The sequence below is a fragment of the Rosa rugosa genome, chromosome 5 (genome assembly GCF_958449725.1).
Source record: "Rosa rugosa chromosome 5, drRosRugo1.1, whole genome shotgun sequence".
NCBI lineage: Eukaryota > Viridiplantae > Streptophyta > Magnoliopsida > Rosales > Rosaceae > Rosa > Rosa rugosa.
Window position 1 is genome coordinate 26,360,396 of NC_084824.1, and position 11,811 is coordinate 26,372,206.

Here is an 11,811-nt window from a genome sequence, read left to right on the forward strand (position 1 = left end):
TATTTTCCTTAAACTCGTTATCAGCACGAGCCCTAACCCTGTAACAAATAACCAAAACCCTAAAACAAGTCGAAACCCTCAAACCCTAGTTTCCTCCGCCTCCCAACTAGTATCGCCCGACCCAAGGAGTCCGGAACCGGCGGCAACACAACCAAAACCGGCCGGAAACTTACCGAACCGGCCGCCGGAAGCCCCAAACCATCCGCTGCGATCTCTCCACCGATTCACCACCTTCCGGACACCCAATTGCCACCAAATTTTGTCAGCAGCACCACCTCTGTCCTAGGATTCAGGAACCGGAAGCGGAACCCCAAGAACCAGTCTAGAAGTCCCTGAACCGGCCGTCACACCAACTGATCCTCCTGCAGAAAAACCGGCAGAAACGACTTTTTGCCCAGTTTTTCCTGTTTCGGCCAATACCAACTGCCGCAAGCTCCTAGCCCTAGCTAGCCATGCCGTGCGCTGCCCCTGCAGCCCTTGAGCACCCGTGTGCCACCTACTGCCCCTGCAGCATCGTCGCACGCCTGCTGCCCCTGCAGCACAGCAGCACGCTCGTTCCTCTGCAGATCAGCCTGTTTACACGCCCCGAAACATCTTGATCGGGACCTCAGAACAAAATCCTTTCTTCATCAAAGTTGTTCGTCTCTGTACCTTTTATGTGACCTCCAAATTTTAGCCCTATTGGAGTCGTTTTGAGACCTGTACACCGTTCGAAGTAGGAACTGTTCAGAAGCGAATCTGCTCCGAATTTCAACAAGTAAGTTTTTGTGATTAAAGTTCCTGCTTTCTTGTCTTTTAAATTTCTTTATTTGTTGCAGGTAGGGCTGTGATTTTAGCCCGGAAACCCGAAACCCGACCCGGGACCGGCCCGAACGGTCCGGGCTTTAAAATTTTTTTACCTGTTTTTCAAGGCCCGGCCCGAAATAAATATAAAACGGTCCGAGCCCGGGCCTAAGAAATCCAAAAAAAAAAAGCCCGAAGGCCCGAAGATTTGTGCATTTGACACATGTTTGTAGGGCTGGGATCTGGAACCGTAAAACAGGAGGAACCGCACCGAAAAACCCGGTTCGGTTCGGTTTTATGACATATGTGCTTACATGTTTATCGGTTCGGTTCCTTATAATGCCTTCTCGGTTCGGTTCCGGTGCTTGTTTTTAAAACTTACTTAGAACCGAATTACAGATGTCAAAGTATAATTGAATAATAGGGCCGAGCTTATTCCTCTAAAATAAACCCCTTCCCATGTGATCTGGCACCAACTTAGTTCCAAATGCGATCAGAAATTCCCATCTCATCTCCTATCCCTTTGATCAAAACCCTCAAAAACTATCTCCTCTCTCACACTCTCGAATTCTCTCAAACCCGCCTCATGAACACGAAACATGAAACCCCAATTGCATTGATCAAAACCTAGACGAGCGTCTCGCTTCTCTCAAAGTCTGGAACCCAGAATCTGGTAAGCTCGCTGTACTCTCCATCTCTCATCGATCTGCAATTTCCCTTTTTCAATTGGGAGATCTGAAGTTTGATCCTCAATTTCGGTTTCATTTGTCTTCACTTGCTTCAATTCTAGCCATATCCACTTCCAAAATTCACATACAGACACAACCCTTCACTTACCTCTGGCCTTTTGTGTCAGCAATTTGCGGTGGTCGACAAAGCCAGGCATACATGACTTTGAGGTAAAGTTTTTTCTTGACTTTCTGCTTTATTATATATATGTGCAAAGCTAGAGACTTTGCTGTTTTGGGTTTTGTCGGTGAGTGAGTTTGGTGATTCTTATTGGGTTTTCAATATGGTGAATCATGGGAAGTGTAATTTTGTGTAGTGGGCAGTGCAAGAATTGAATTGGGTTTGGTCCTGAAATCGGTTGCTGCTTTGGTTCTGGAGTTGTTGATTTTTGTGTTTAGAAAGTGATGATGAAGGCTGCTTTGGTTCAGTACTTCCACTACATTGGAAGTTTGGATAATTGGATCTGTTGGTTAATTCACTTAATTGTAACTTTTCAATTTGTAAGTTTGAAGTTTGATGTTTGAAATGGCTGTAACTTAGCTTAAAAGTGAACAAATTTGTATTTCTGATGTCTTTGCACTATGAAAGTTTTTTTGCAGCCACTCATTTGTGTTATTTAGAAACGGTTCCAGGCACAAGAACAGGTTCTTAAGGAACCGAAAAAAGGCAGGAACCGAACCGTTTAGAGTCGGTTCGATTTCAAAACGGTTCCAAGAAATTTGTCAACACAACCGAACCGATTATAAGAGTTATTATTCTTTCACGGTTCCACAACTTTTTCACAGGAACCGACCCGATCCCAGGCCTACATGTTTGTATATTATTGGTAATAATATACAAGCTTACAATAGGTGTGCCACAGGAGATTACGAACGCAACTAAAGACCTAACCCTAAGTCCCTAGCCTCTCACTGCCTCACTCTCTCAGTTCTCTCTCTTTACTCTTTAGCAACTCAGCAGCCACAGGCACGCAGCCTCTCGTCTCTCTCTCTCTTGGAGTCTCAGCCACCATTTTCGCTGAACCGCCGACACTTCGACTGTCTCTCTCTCTCGTCTCTTCAACAATCGACACTTCGACTCTCTCTCTCGGAGTCTCGGCTAGTCGGCCACCATTTTCGGCTTTTTGCTCAACCGCCGCCGACCCACCTTGTCGTCGTTCGAAGTTCTACCTCCACTTTGCTTCGAGTCTTCGCCGGTTCGATCTCTCCGACCCACTGTAAGTAAAACCTTCTCTTTATAGTTTATACTTCATCAGTTCATTGTTGGGATGTTGGTCTCTGACCCATCGGCGGTTCGAAACCACCTCTGTTTTGATTCTTTTTTCTTTTCCTCAGCTTCAGTCAATCACGCTGCCGCATAGTCTCATTATCTCATACTCTGAATATGGCCACTGGTGATGATTTGACAATGGAGAAAGAAATTGTTCCAGACTTCCAGCTTCTGAAAAAGAAGGAAAAGAAGAAATTACCCAGCCTCCAACTTCACCGAATATCAAGAGAAAGATGGCAGAGAAGTAAAAAGTGAAGCCACTGAAGATTTTAAATTTATTTGGGAGTTGGGACTGTTTGATTATGAACTTGTTTATCTGGAACTTGGAAGATTTGATTATTAGAATCTGGAATTTGTTCTGTTGGAATGTGGATCTTGTTCAGTTGGACTTCAACTGTTGGAATGTGAAAAACTGGAAGTCTGTAACTTGTTTTGTTGTTCATTTGGTTTCATTTTAATGATTTTATCAGTGATCTGTTATTTTTTTTTTCTTCCCCCCTAATCAGGTTTTTGAGCCCGAAAGCCCGGAAAACCCGGCCCGTAAAAATCAGTCCGAGCCCAACTTGGTCCCAAAAATAAAAAATCATTAATTAGGCCCGACCCGCAAAAAAAAATAACAACTCGGGCCCATCAAATTTTACACGGGCTCGGCCCGATCCCAGCCCTAGCTGCAAGATTTGCAATATACGAACATGGGTTCGATTATTTAATAAGCGGAATTGTGGGGATTCACGCTAAACGAACTAAGAGCGTTTGTAATCAATGAACTAAGAGTGTTCATAATAAACGGACTAAGAGCGTTCGTAATCAATGAACTAAGAGTGTTCATAATCTTCGGACTAAGAGCGTCCGCAAGCATCAATCTTTGACCATATTAAACATCAATGTTTCGGTCTAATCCAAATATTCTTGGAAATCGATTTCTTGGTAGCATAGCTCGAAAATCTTATTATTATTAGTTTTCGTGGAAGTTTAGCTCCGAAACTAATTCGTTATTGTTTCAACCTTTTTCAAGATGTCAAACTCGAACATACTCGATTTTGTTCCATTGGATTATGCAGGCAAAAGATACCTAATGTGGGCTCAGGATGTTGAGCTCCACCTTATTGCCCGTGACTTATTGCATACAATCCAAGAGCTTTGTCATAAAGGAACTGCTCCAGACCCTCAAACTGAGATCGACAATTCTAGGGTACTTGCCCTAATGATGCGTCACATGGATAGGGACCTCAGGTTTGAGTTCATGAATGAGGATAGCGCTATAAAGCTATGGCAAGCGCTTCGTGAACGTTATGGCAACGTTCGTGACTCCATACCTTCGAATTTAGAAGCAGAATGGAATGATCTTCGCTTCTCTGACTTTGATATAGTCATACAATTTTATTCGGAAGCTCTCCGCATCACAGGAATGATGTTTGATGACACGCATTTCTATGCATGTAATTGTATCTAAAATACGATAAATTAGTTAATCCTCAAGTTAATTATTATGTAATTAATCCATTTTTATTTATTTTGTAGAAAATAAGCATAGTTGTGGAAACGAGATAAAATGTCGCGAAAATGGTGAATATTTGAGTTTTCGGCAAAAAGACGAAATTGGAGATTTGTTAATTGCTTAATTAAGCTTAATTACTCAATTAAGCCTAATTGGTTCATTAAGCCTTTGAGCTGCAGCACGTGGTGTAATCAAACCATCAATTAATGGTTTAATTAATCAATTAAACTATGAATTAGTTAATCATTCTACCTCCCAGACCAATTTGGTTTCGCCACGTGTCCTCCTTAGCATCATTTCCTTTCATTGTTTCATCCTGGCATTGTCTCTCAGCCAAGGAGAATAACCATCACGTGCCCCTTATCCTTCACTCACATGCCACCCTTATCTCGTTTCCTCTTCTTGACCACAAAATAAATGAGAGCCATTCCTCCCTTTTATACCCTACATCTACACACCTATATATATCCCCTCTCCCCAACAGTGCCGCAACACACACCAGCAAAACTTACTCCCTTTTCCTCACCAATTCCCTTCACCTCACCAAGATTTGTTCACCTCACTAAGATTTCTTCTTCACCTCACCAAGATCTACCTCACTAAGATTTCATATTCTCATCAAATCCTCATCAATTTCTCAAAGGGATTTCAAGGAGCTTCAAGGGATCTCATCTACATCAAGACTTGAGATTGGGTATAGTGGGAAGCCATAAATCAAGGCTTGTCATAATTGCTCCATAGTAATTTGTGACTTGTTCTTGTCACTTCTCACTCCTCTTCACCTTTACCTCTTTAATTGATGTATTTTGTTGTTGATTTGTGGATGAGTTGTGAGTAGTCTATTTAGGAAGCTAGGGTTTGAGCCCTAGCATGGATTTAATGTAATAAATATGTTTTGATTTAATGGTTTTCAATTTCGTGTTTGGCATATGTTCTATTCTATAATATTTGGCTTAGATGCATGCTAGGAGCTTGATTAACTCTTGAATGTGTAGATGAGCATGTCTAGAACAAATTAGGGGACCTAATCATTTCTCTAATTTATGGCTAGGACACTTGTTTAGAACATGGTTAGTTACAATACCAATTTCGATTGCCGTATTGGCTAGCTTGGGAACCTTGATTCTAGGACTCTTCGCCTTTTGGTGCAACTAGAGGCCCTAACAAGGCTCTAGATTGTCTCAATTGAGTTTCTACGACCCTTGATCCGGAGTAGGAATACCCTTTAAGGAATCTAATGACCCATGAGCCTTGAAAAGCCTTGGGTATGGTTCTTGATGCCATTATAAATTGAATGACCATTGTCGGAGCATATTTGTGCATTAAATTTGGCTAGGAGGATACCCTAGTGACCTAATTTCCACTTCTTGGTTAGTTTCTATTATCTTTAGTTGCAATTTTAATTTTCAATTGTCAATTTTATTTTTCACAATCAAAATCAAATTTCACAAACCACTTTCATTGTCAATACCACTCGGTTGTGAGTTTCCGCATTCACTTGTGGTTCTCTTGACCAATTCTAGGCTTGGTTTTTCCGCCCGGCATGTAAATAGCTTGGTGCTATTTTTAGGTTTTGTTTGTTAAATTGTTGGTGACTTAGTGATCGGCATAACCAAGGATTGTAGTTAGCTTTTCAATCCCCGTGGTACGATAATTTCGGGTTCAAATATTTCCCACTTCGTTGATGACCGTGCCCTTATTGCGCGTAAGTTGCATTTAAGCACACAAATCAAATGGCGCCGTTGCCGGGGATTAGGGTTTAATAGCCTTAATCCCTTGGTAAATCGGTTCTTTAGGTCACTTTAGCATATTTTTATTTCTTTGTTATTAAAAAAAAAAAAATGTTGATCTAAATAGTTTATTATATTTTGTGTGCTTATTTTTTTATTTTCTTTGTAATTTTTGGTTACTAATCTCACTTGTGGAAACTCATAGGCTTATATTTTTCTCACATTGAGCTATGGATCGATGGAGCTATGGATGGGATGACTCGAGGGGATATGAGCAAGAAAGTTTCTATGGTGGAGGTCATCAAGTGTGGAATTCTCATGCGGTCGGTTCTATGTCCTCTTGCAATGAAACTTGTGCTTTGTGTAATTCTCTATGGCATTCACGTTTTGAGTGCTCTTTGAGATTTGAATGCCCAAATTTTATGCAAGAGTGTGAGTACATGTATCAAGAGACATTTGTACCCGATGCATATCCACAAGATGAAGCTTATGAGCCTAGGAAGGAATTCGTTGAAGGACTACTAGCTCAATTGCAAGCCTCCCGAGATCTTTTACAAGCCTCTCAAGTTAGGATTTCACAAGAGACCATGGTGCCGGAAGCATATCCTCATGAGCAAGCATATGAGTCTAGGAGGCATTCTCTTGAAGAATTGCTAGCTCAATTTCAAGCTTCCCTAGCCCAATTGCAAGCTTCTCAAGAAATGCTTGCACATTCCAATGAGCAACTTGAAGCAAGTTTTGCACAAGAGCCACCATTCCCAATTTTTCATGAGCATGAATCTTTCTTTGACCAAATGGAGCCTAATTCAAGAGAAGAAGTATATTATGAGCATCATGAGCAAGAGTTGCCTATTCAAGATCGAGATGGTGATGTTCATGAACAAGAAAGTGAGCTTGGTTATGAAAGTTTCAATGCAAGTGAGGTGAGAGACTACACTTCGGAGGAATGGGTGCAATATTGGAAATCTAAGCTTCCTAATGGAGGGGATATACTTGAAAATGATTCCGAAGAAGATGATAGCTTGTCTAGTGAGGAGGATGTGGAGTTTAAAGTCATACACCATAATCCCTTATTCATTGAGGAGGATGCGGAGCTTCAAGCCATATACCATAATCTCTTATTCATTGAGGTCGATATTCTCATGGAGGAAGAGAGTCCTTCAATACTTTGTGATGGTGAAGAAATTGAAGAGTCAAGGGCTTTCTCTCCTCCTACATCCAAGGAGATCCATCATGAGCTTCCCAAGGTGGAGAGTAGAATACTGAGCACTTATGTTCTTAATGAGAGGATTGGGATCAAGGTACTTTTACCTCCCAATCCACCATTAAGTGGTCAATGTTTCTACAATGAGGTGATGGATTGGAAAGGAAATGAAGCACTTGCACTCACCCTTTCCCATCACTCTCAAGAGCTTCTACCACCTATTGTTCCTACGAGCATCAATTCTACACCACTTGAGAAGGAGAAGGCAAGGATATTGATTCCTAGAAGAAAAATCGAGAAGAAGGGGAAGATTAAGAAGCTACCCTTTTGGCCACCAATTGGAGTATTCTTATGTAGCTCTTGGTCTTGCCTCTATGATATGTCAAGGAGTCCCTTAGCCCCAAACAATAGGGTGGTCGTACTTGAGAAGTATCCACCTTGACAAAGATCATGTTCTATAGACCGGCTTGGGGTCTTTAAAAACAAGCGCTTCTAGGGAGGCAACCCTAGGTGGTTTTGAAATTTCCTGGTTTATTTTGCATCAATAAGGCTATTTAGCCATCTTTTTGGGAGGATGGGAGGTGTCCGGAGTTGAAAATGTGAAGGAGAATGATTTTGGTAGTGAGCAGTTTCTGTACAGAATATTTGGTTGACTTTGGGTGACTATAGCTTCCATTATACATGCTATTTTGAGCTAAAATTTTTTGGCACTATTCTCCTATATGTCTACTATCTTGTGCCAAAATTTGAGCCACTTTCAGTCACTGGAACTCAAGTTACTTAATGGTCAATGCAAGGAGGTCAGAACAGAGACAGCTACTGTAGAGTGACTTTGGGAAGCTACAACCTCTACATATTAAGCAATTTGGAGCTACAATTTTTCAGAGATTTATCTTCATATGTCCTCTACATGCTGGAAAAACAGTTTTTAATTTGAACCTTCCAAGCTTCAGATATAGTGTTCCAAGTGACAGGGGCCAGAAACAGGGCACAGCAGAAACTGCAGAACAGATCAGTGAGTTTGGAGGCCACTATTTTTGACTCAGAATTGATTTTCCAGTGAAATTTTAATCGAAGATATCTTCATGAGTCTATTTTCATTTCCAGTTGGTCTCACCCTCTTTTCACCTCTGGAGCTTTAGATATTACAGTTTTGGTGACTGAGGGTCAGCAGCAGATTTCATAACAGATCAGCAACTTTGACCAGCTATAGTTTTCATCTCAGTTGGAGATAGGTGGCTTCCTTTATATGGATAGAAAGCTCTCTGAGTCTACTTTCCATTCCAAGTGGTCTCACTTCTTTGTCTCTTTCTGAGTATGAGATATGGGTATTTGAAGACAGAAAGGTCATTGCTGGAAGTTTTCTGCACTCACTAGTTTTTTGTTCACTCGGGTTGGTTGAACTTCTTGCACTTCAATTCTTCAATGGAGAGTAATATATGGGCAGTTGTGAGGTGTGTTGGATGCGATCAAGGCTATGAGCTTAATGGAGGACCCTTGTCCTTAATCCTTGCCTATTGTGTGACGCATTGCTCAAGGACATTTATGTTCTAAATGGAGTCGATCTTTTCATGAGCACCTAGAGCTAGCTTGGAGCATACGTTAAGGAAGTCAAGGCCTTGTGCCTTGAGGTTGGTGTCTCATATTGGTCTTCTCCGAAGGTCGTGAGCAATGGAGGTCTACAAAGGGGGTTTTCCGTATCTTTTCTCTGCATTTAGATTTTCATTTTCATAGTTAATTTTTGTGCATTCGCCCGAACTTCACTCTCATGCCTAAATTCAACACGGATTTTAGCTTTCGAGCTCACTTTGCAACATTGAGGACAATGTTGGTTTTAAGTGTGGGGGTGAGGGCTCGGACGCCTATGAAAAAAAAAAAAATTAAATTAGCTTTTTGTAATTATATTTGAGTGGTTAATGCCTTTTTCCAACCCCAATGACGAGCCATGGACTTAACTTGTTATGATTGTGGATAGATTGAGCATGATCTAGGATTTTGAATTTGTTTTGTAATTGAGTGCATATGTGATCTATGCTTGATTATATGTGTGCACATAGCCTATGTTAGGTTCATTCATCATAGTTAGAGAAGCATATAGATTATTCAATTAACTTGCATGCCTTATTTGTGAGCTTTTGAGCCTAATATCTATAGTGTATGCATCGTTCATTCACTTATTCTTTCATGTGTGTACAATTTCATGACATTGCGTATCTAGAACTTGCTTGAGACCTCTCGAGGCTACTTGTAGCTTGCGACATGATAGAAAGGATGGAGGCATTAGGACTATATATACCACCATGGCCAAAGAAGCATGTGCCCAAAAATATTTACCACTAGATTGCCACTTTGAGCCTATTTATATTCTTAGCCTTTTTGTTCATTTGCACCACAAATCCCTACCTAGCCTAAACACTTTTATCCTACCCTTCCATGGTAGTTGGTGAAGCGATTCGAGAGAATGACTTTATGTTTGAGTGCTTCAAAAGAAAGAAAAAAAAGTCAAAAGTGTGAGGTTACAAAAGAATAAGTGTGGGGGTGAGTGAGTTGTATAGAAAAGAAAGTTCTCAAAAAAAAAAAAAAAAAGGTATTACGTAGGAACAAAAAAAAAAGGAAAGAAGAAATTGTGAAAATAAAAAGAAAGTTCAAAAAAAAAATAAAATAATAATAATAGCTAGTATTATTTTTGCTTATAGTATAGTGTAGTGTGGGTTGTATATTGGGTTTAGAGTGAGTGAGTTAGCATTTGAAAGCAAAAGTCTTAAATCTCTACAAGAGAGAGTTGCTTCATCGATTTCTATGGACTTTGTATTTCCTTATCCTTCATTTCTTATAGCCACTTACCCTTAGCGCCATTACAACCAAATAAAAGACCTCTTGATCTTGAATGTTGTGGATTACCTAGCGGAGATGAGATCGAAGAGCAAGCATATGGCGGCGTGTGTTGTGAAATTGCTTTTGAGTGAAACACATATAGCCCCTAAACACTTGAGCGGTAATATTTAGTGAACCTATGTGAGTTTAGTGGGTTATATCGGGTCTTCTATGTGCCTATTTGATTATGGTGGATTGATTTGACACGTGGATATCACATGCATATACTTGAGCATCTATCACATGTGCATCTTAATTGCCTTACAAATTCAAAAATTTTATTTTGTGCTTACGTCTACTTCATGGTCATATACATAATTAGTTCTCCGAGGGTTATGGTTGGAAATGCTAATACCACATTTTACTTATGTTTGTGAGTTAGTAGATTTTCGGATTATATTTCATTTAGTTTGCTCGAGGACAAGCAAAGTTCAAGTGTGGGGGTGTGATTACACGCATTTCTATCCATGTAATTGTATCTAAAATACGATAAATTAGTTAATCCTCAAGTTAATTATTATGTAATTAATCCATTTTTATTTATTTTGTAGAAAATAAGCAGAGTTGCGGAAACGAGATAAAATGTCGCGAAAATGGTGAATATTTGAGTTTTCGGCAAAAAGACGAAATTGGAGATTTGTTAATTGCTTAATTAAGCTTAATTACTCAATTAAGCCTAATTGGTTCATTAAGCCTTTGAGCTGCAGCACGTGGGGTAATCAAACCATCAATTAATGGTTTAATTAATCAATTAAACTATGAATTAGTTAATCATTCTACCTCCCAGACCAATTTGGTTTCGCCACGTGTCCTCCTTAGCATCATTTCCTTTCATTGTTTCATCCTGGCATTGTCTCTCAGCCAAGGAGAATAACCATCACGTGCCCCTTATCCTTCACTCACATGCCACCCTTATCTCGTTTCCTCTTCTTGACCACAAAATAAATGAGAGCCATTCCTCCCTTTTATACCCTACAGCTACACACCTATATATATCCCCTCTCCCCAACAGTGCCGCAACACAAAAAAAAAACAGAGGCAGCCCCTTTGGGCTGCTCTCTTTCTCCTCCTCCTCTCCTCCTCCTCATTTACCATATTCTAGTTAGTTTTCTTTTGGGTTTTGGTAGAATTTCTCACACAAGCTTCAAGGATTCATCAAGAGCTACAAGATTCAAGCTTTAGGTATTTGTGGGAGTTGTAATTCAAGGGAAGTCATATTAGTTTCCTAGCTAATTGTGGCTACCTTTGTTTTCTCCTACACTTCTATACTCTTTTCTCTTTGAATTTTGTAATCTTGATGTCTATGATTATGGGTTGTGAGTAATTTTCTTGTTGGGGGTTAGGGTTGTGTCCCTAACCCAAATTTTGTGTAAAAGATGCTTATTTTAATGTAATGATGCAATTTTCATATGTTGGATGCTTATATCTATTTTTGCTGGGTTAAAATGCATGTCTAGGAGCCTAGTCAACTCTAGGGTGTGTATTTTGAGCATGTCTAGGACGGAGTTAGAGGCTTGACCCCCTCTAATTTCTAAGCTAGAAACCTTCAATTTCGTATTCGAGAGGTTATAAGCATGGTGATTTACACCCGTTGCGTGATTGCGCGGGCGGGTCGCTTAGTAGTCTAATTCCTCGAACTCTAGGCCTCTTGATGTGAATTAGTGACCCTTGAACCGGCTCTAATTCATGTCAAGTGAGTTCCTACGGCCCTTGAACCGGAGTAG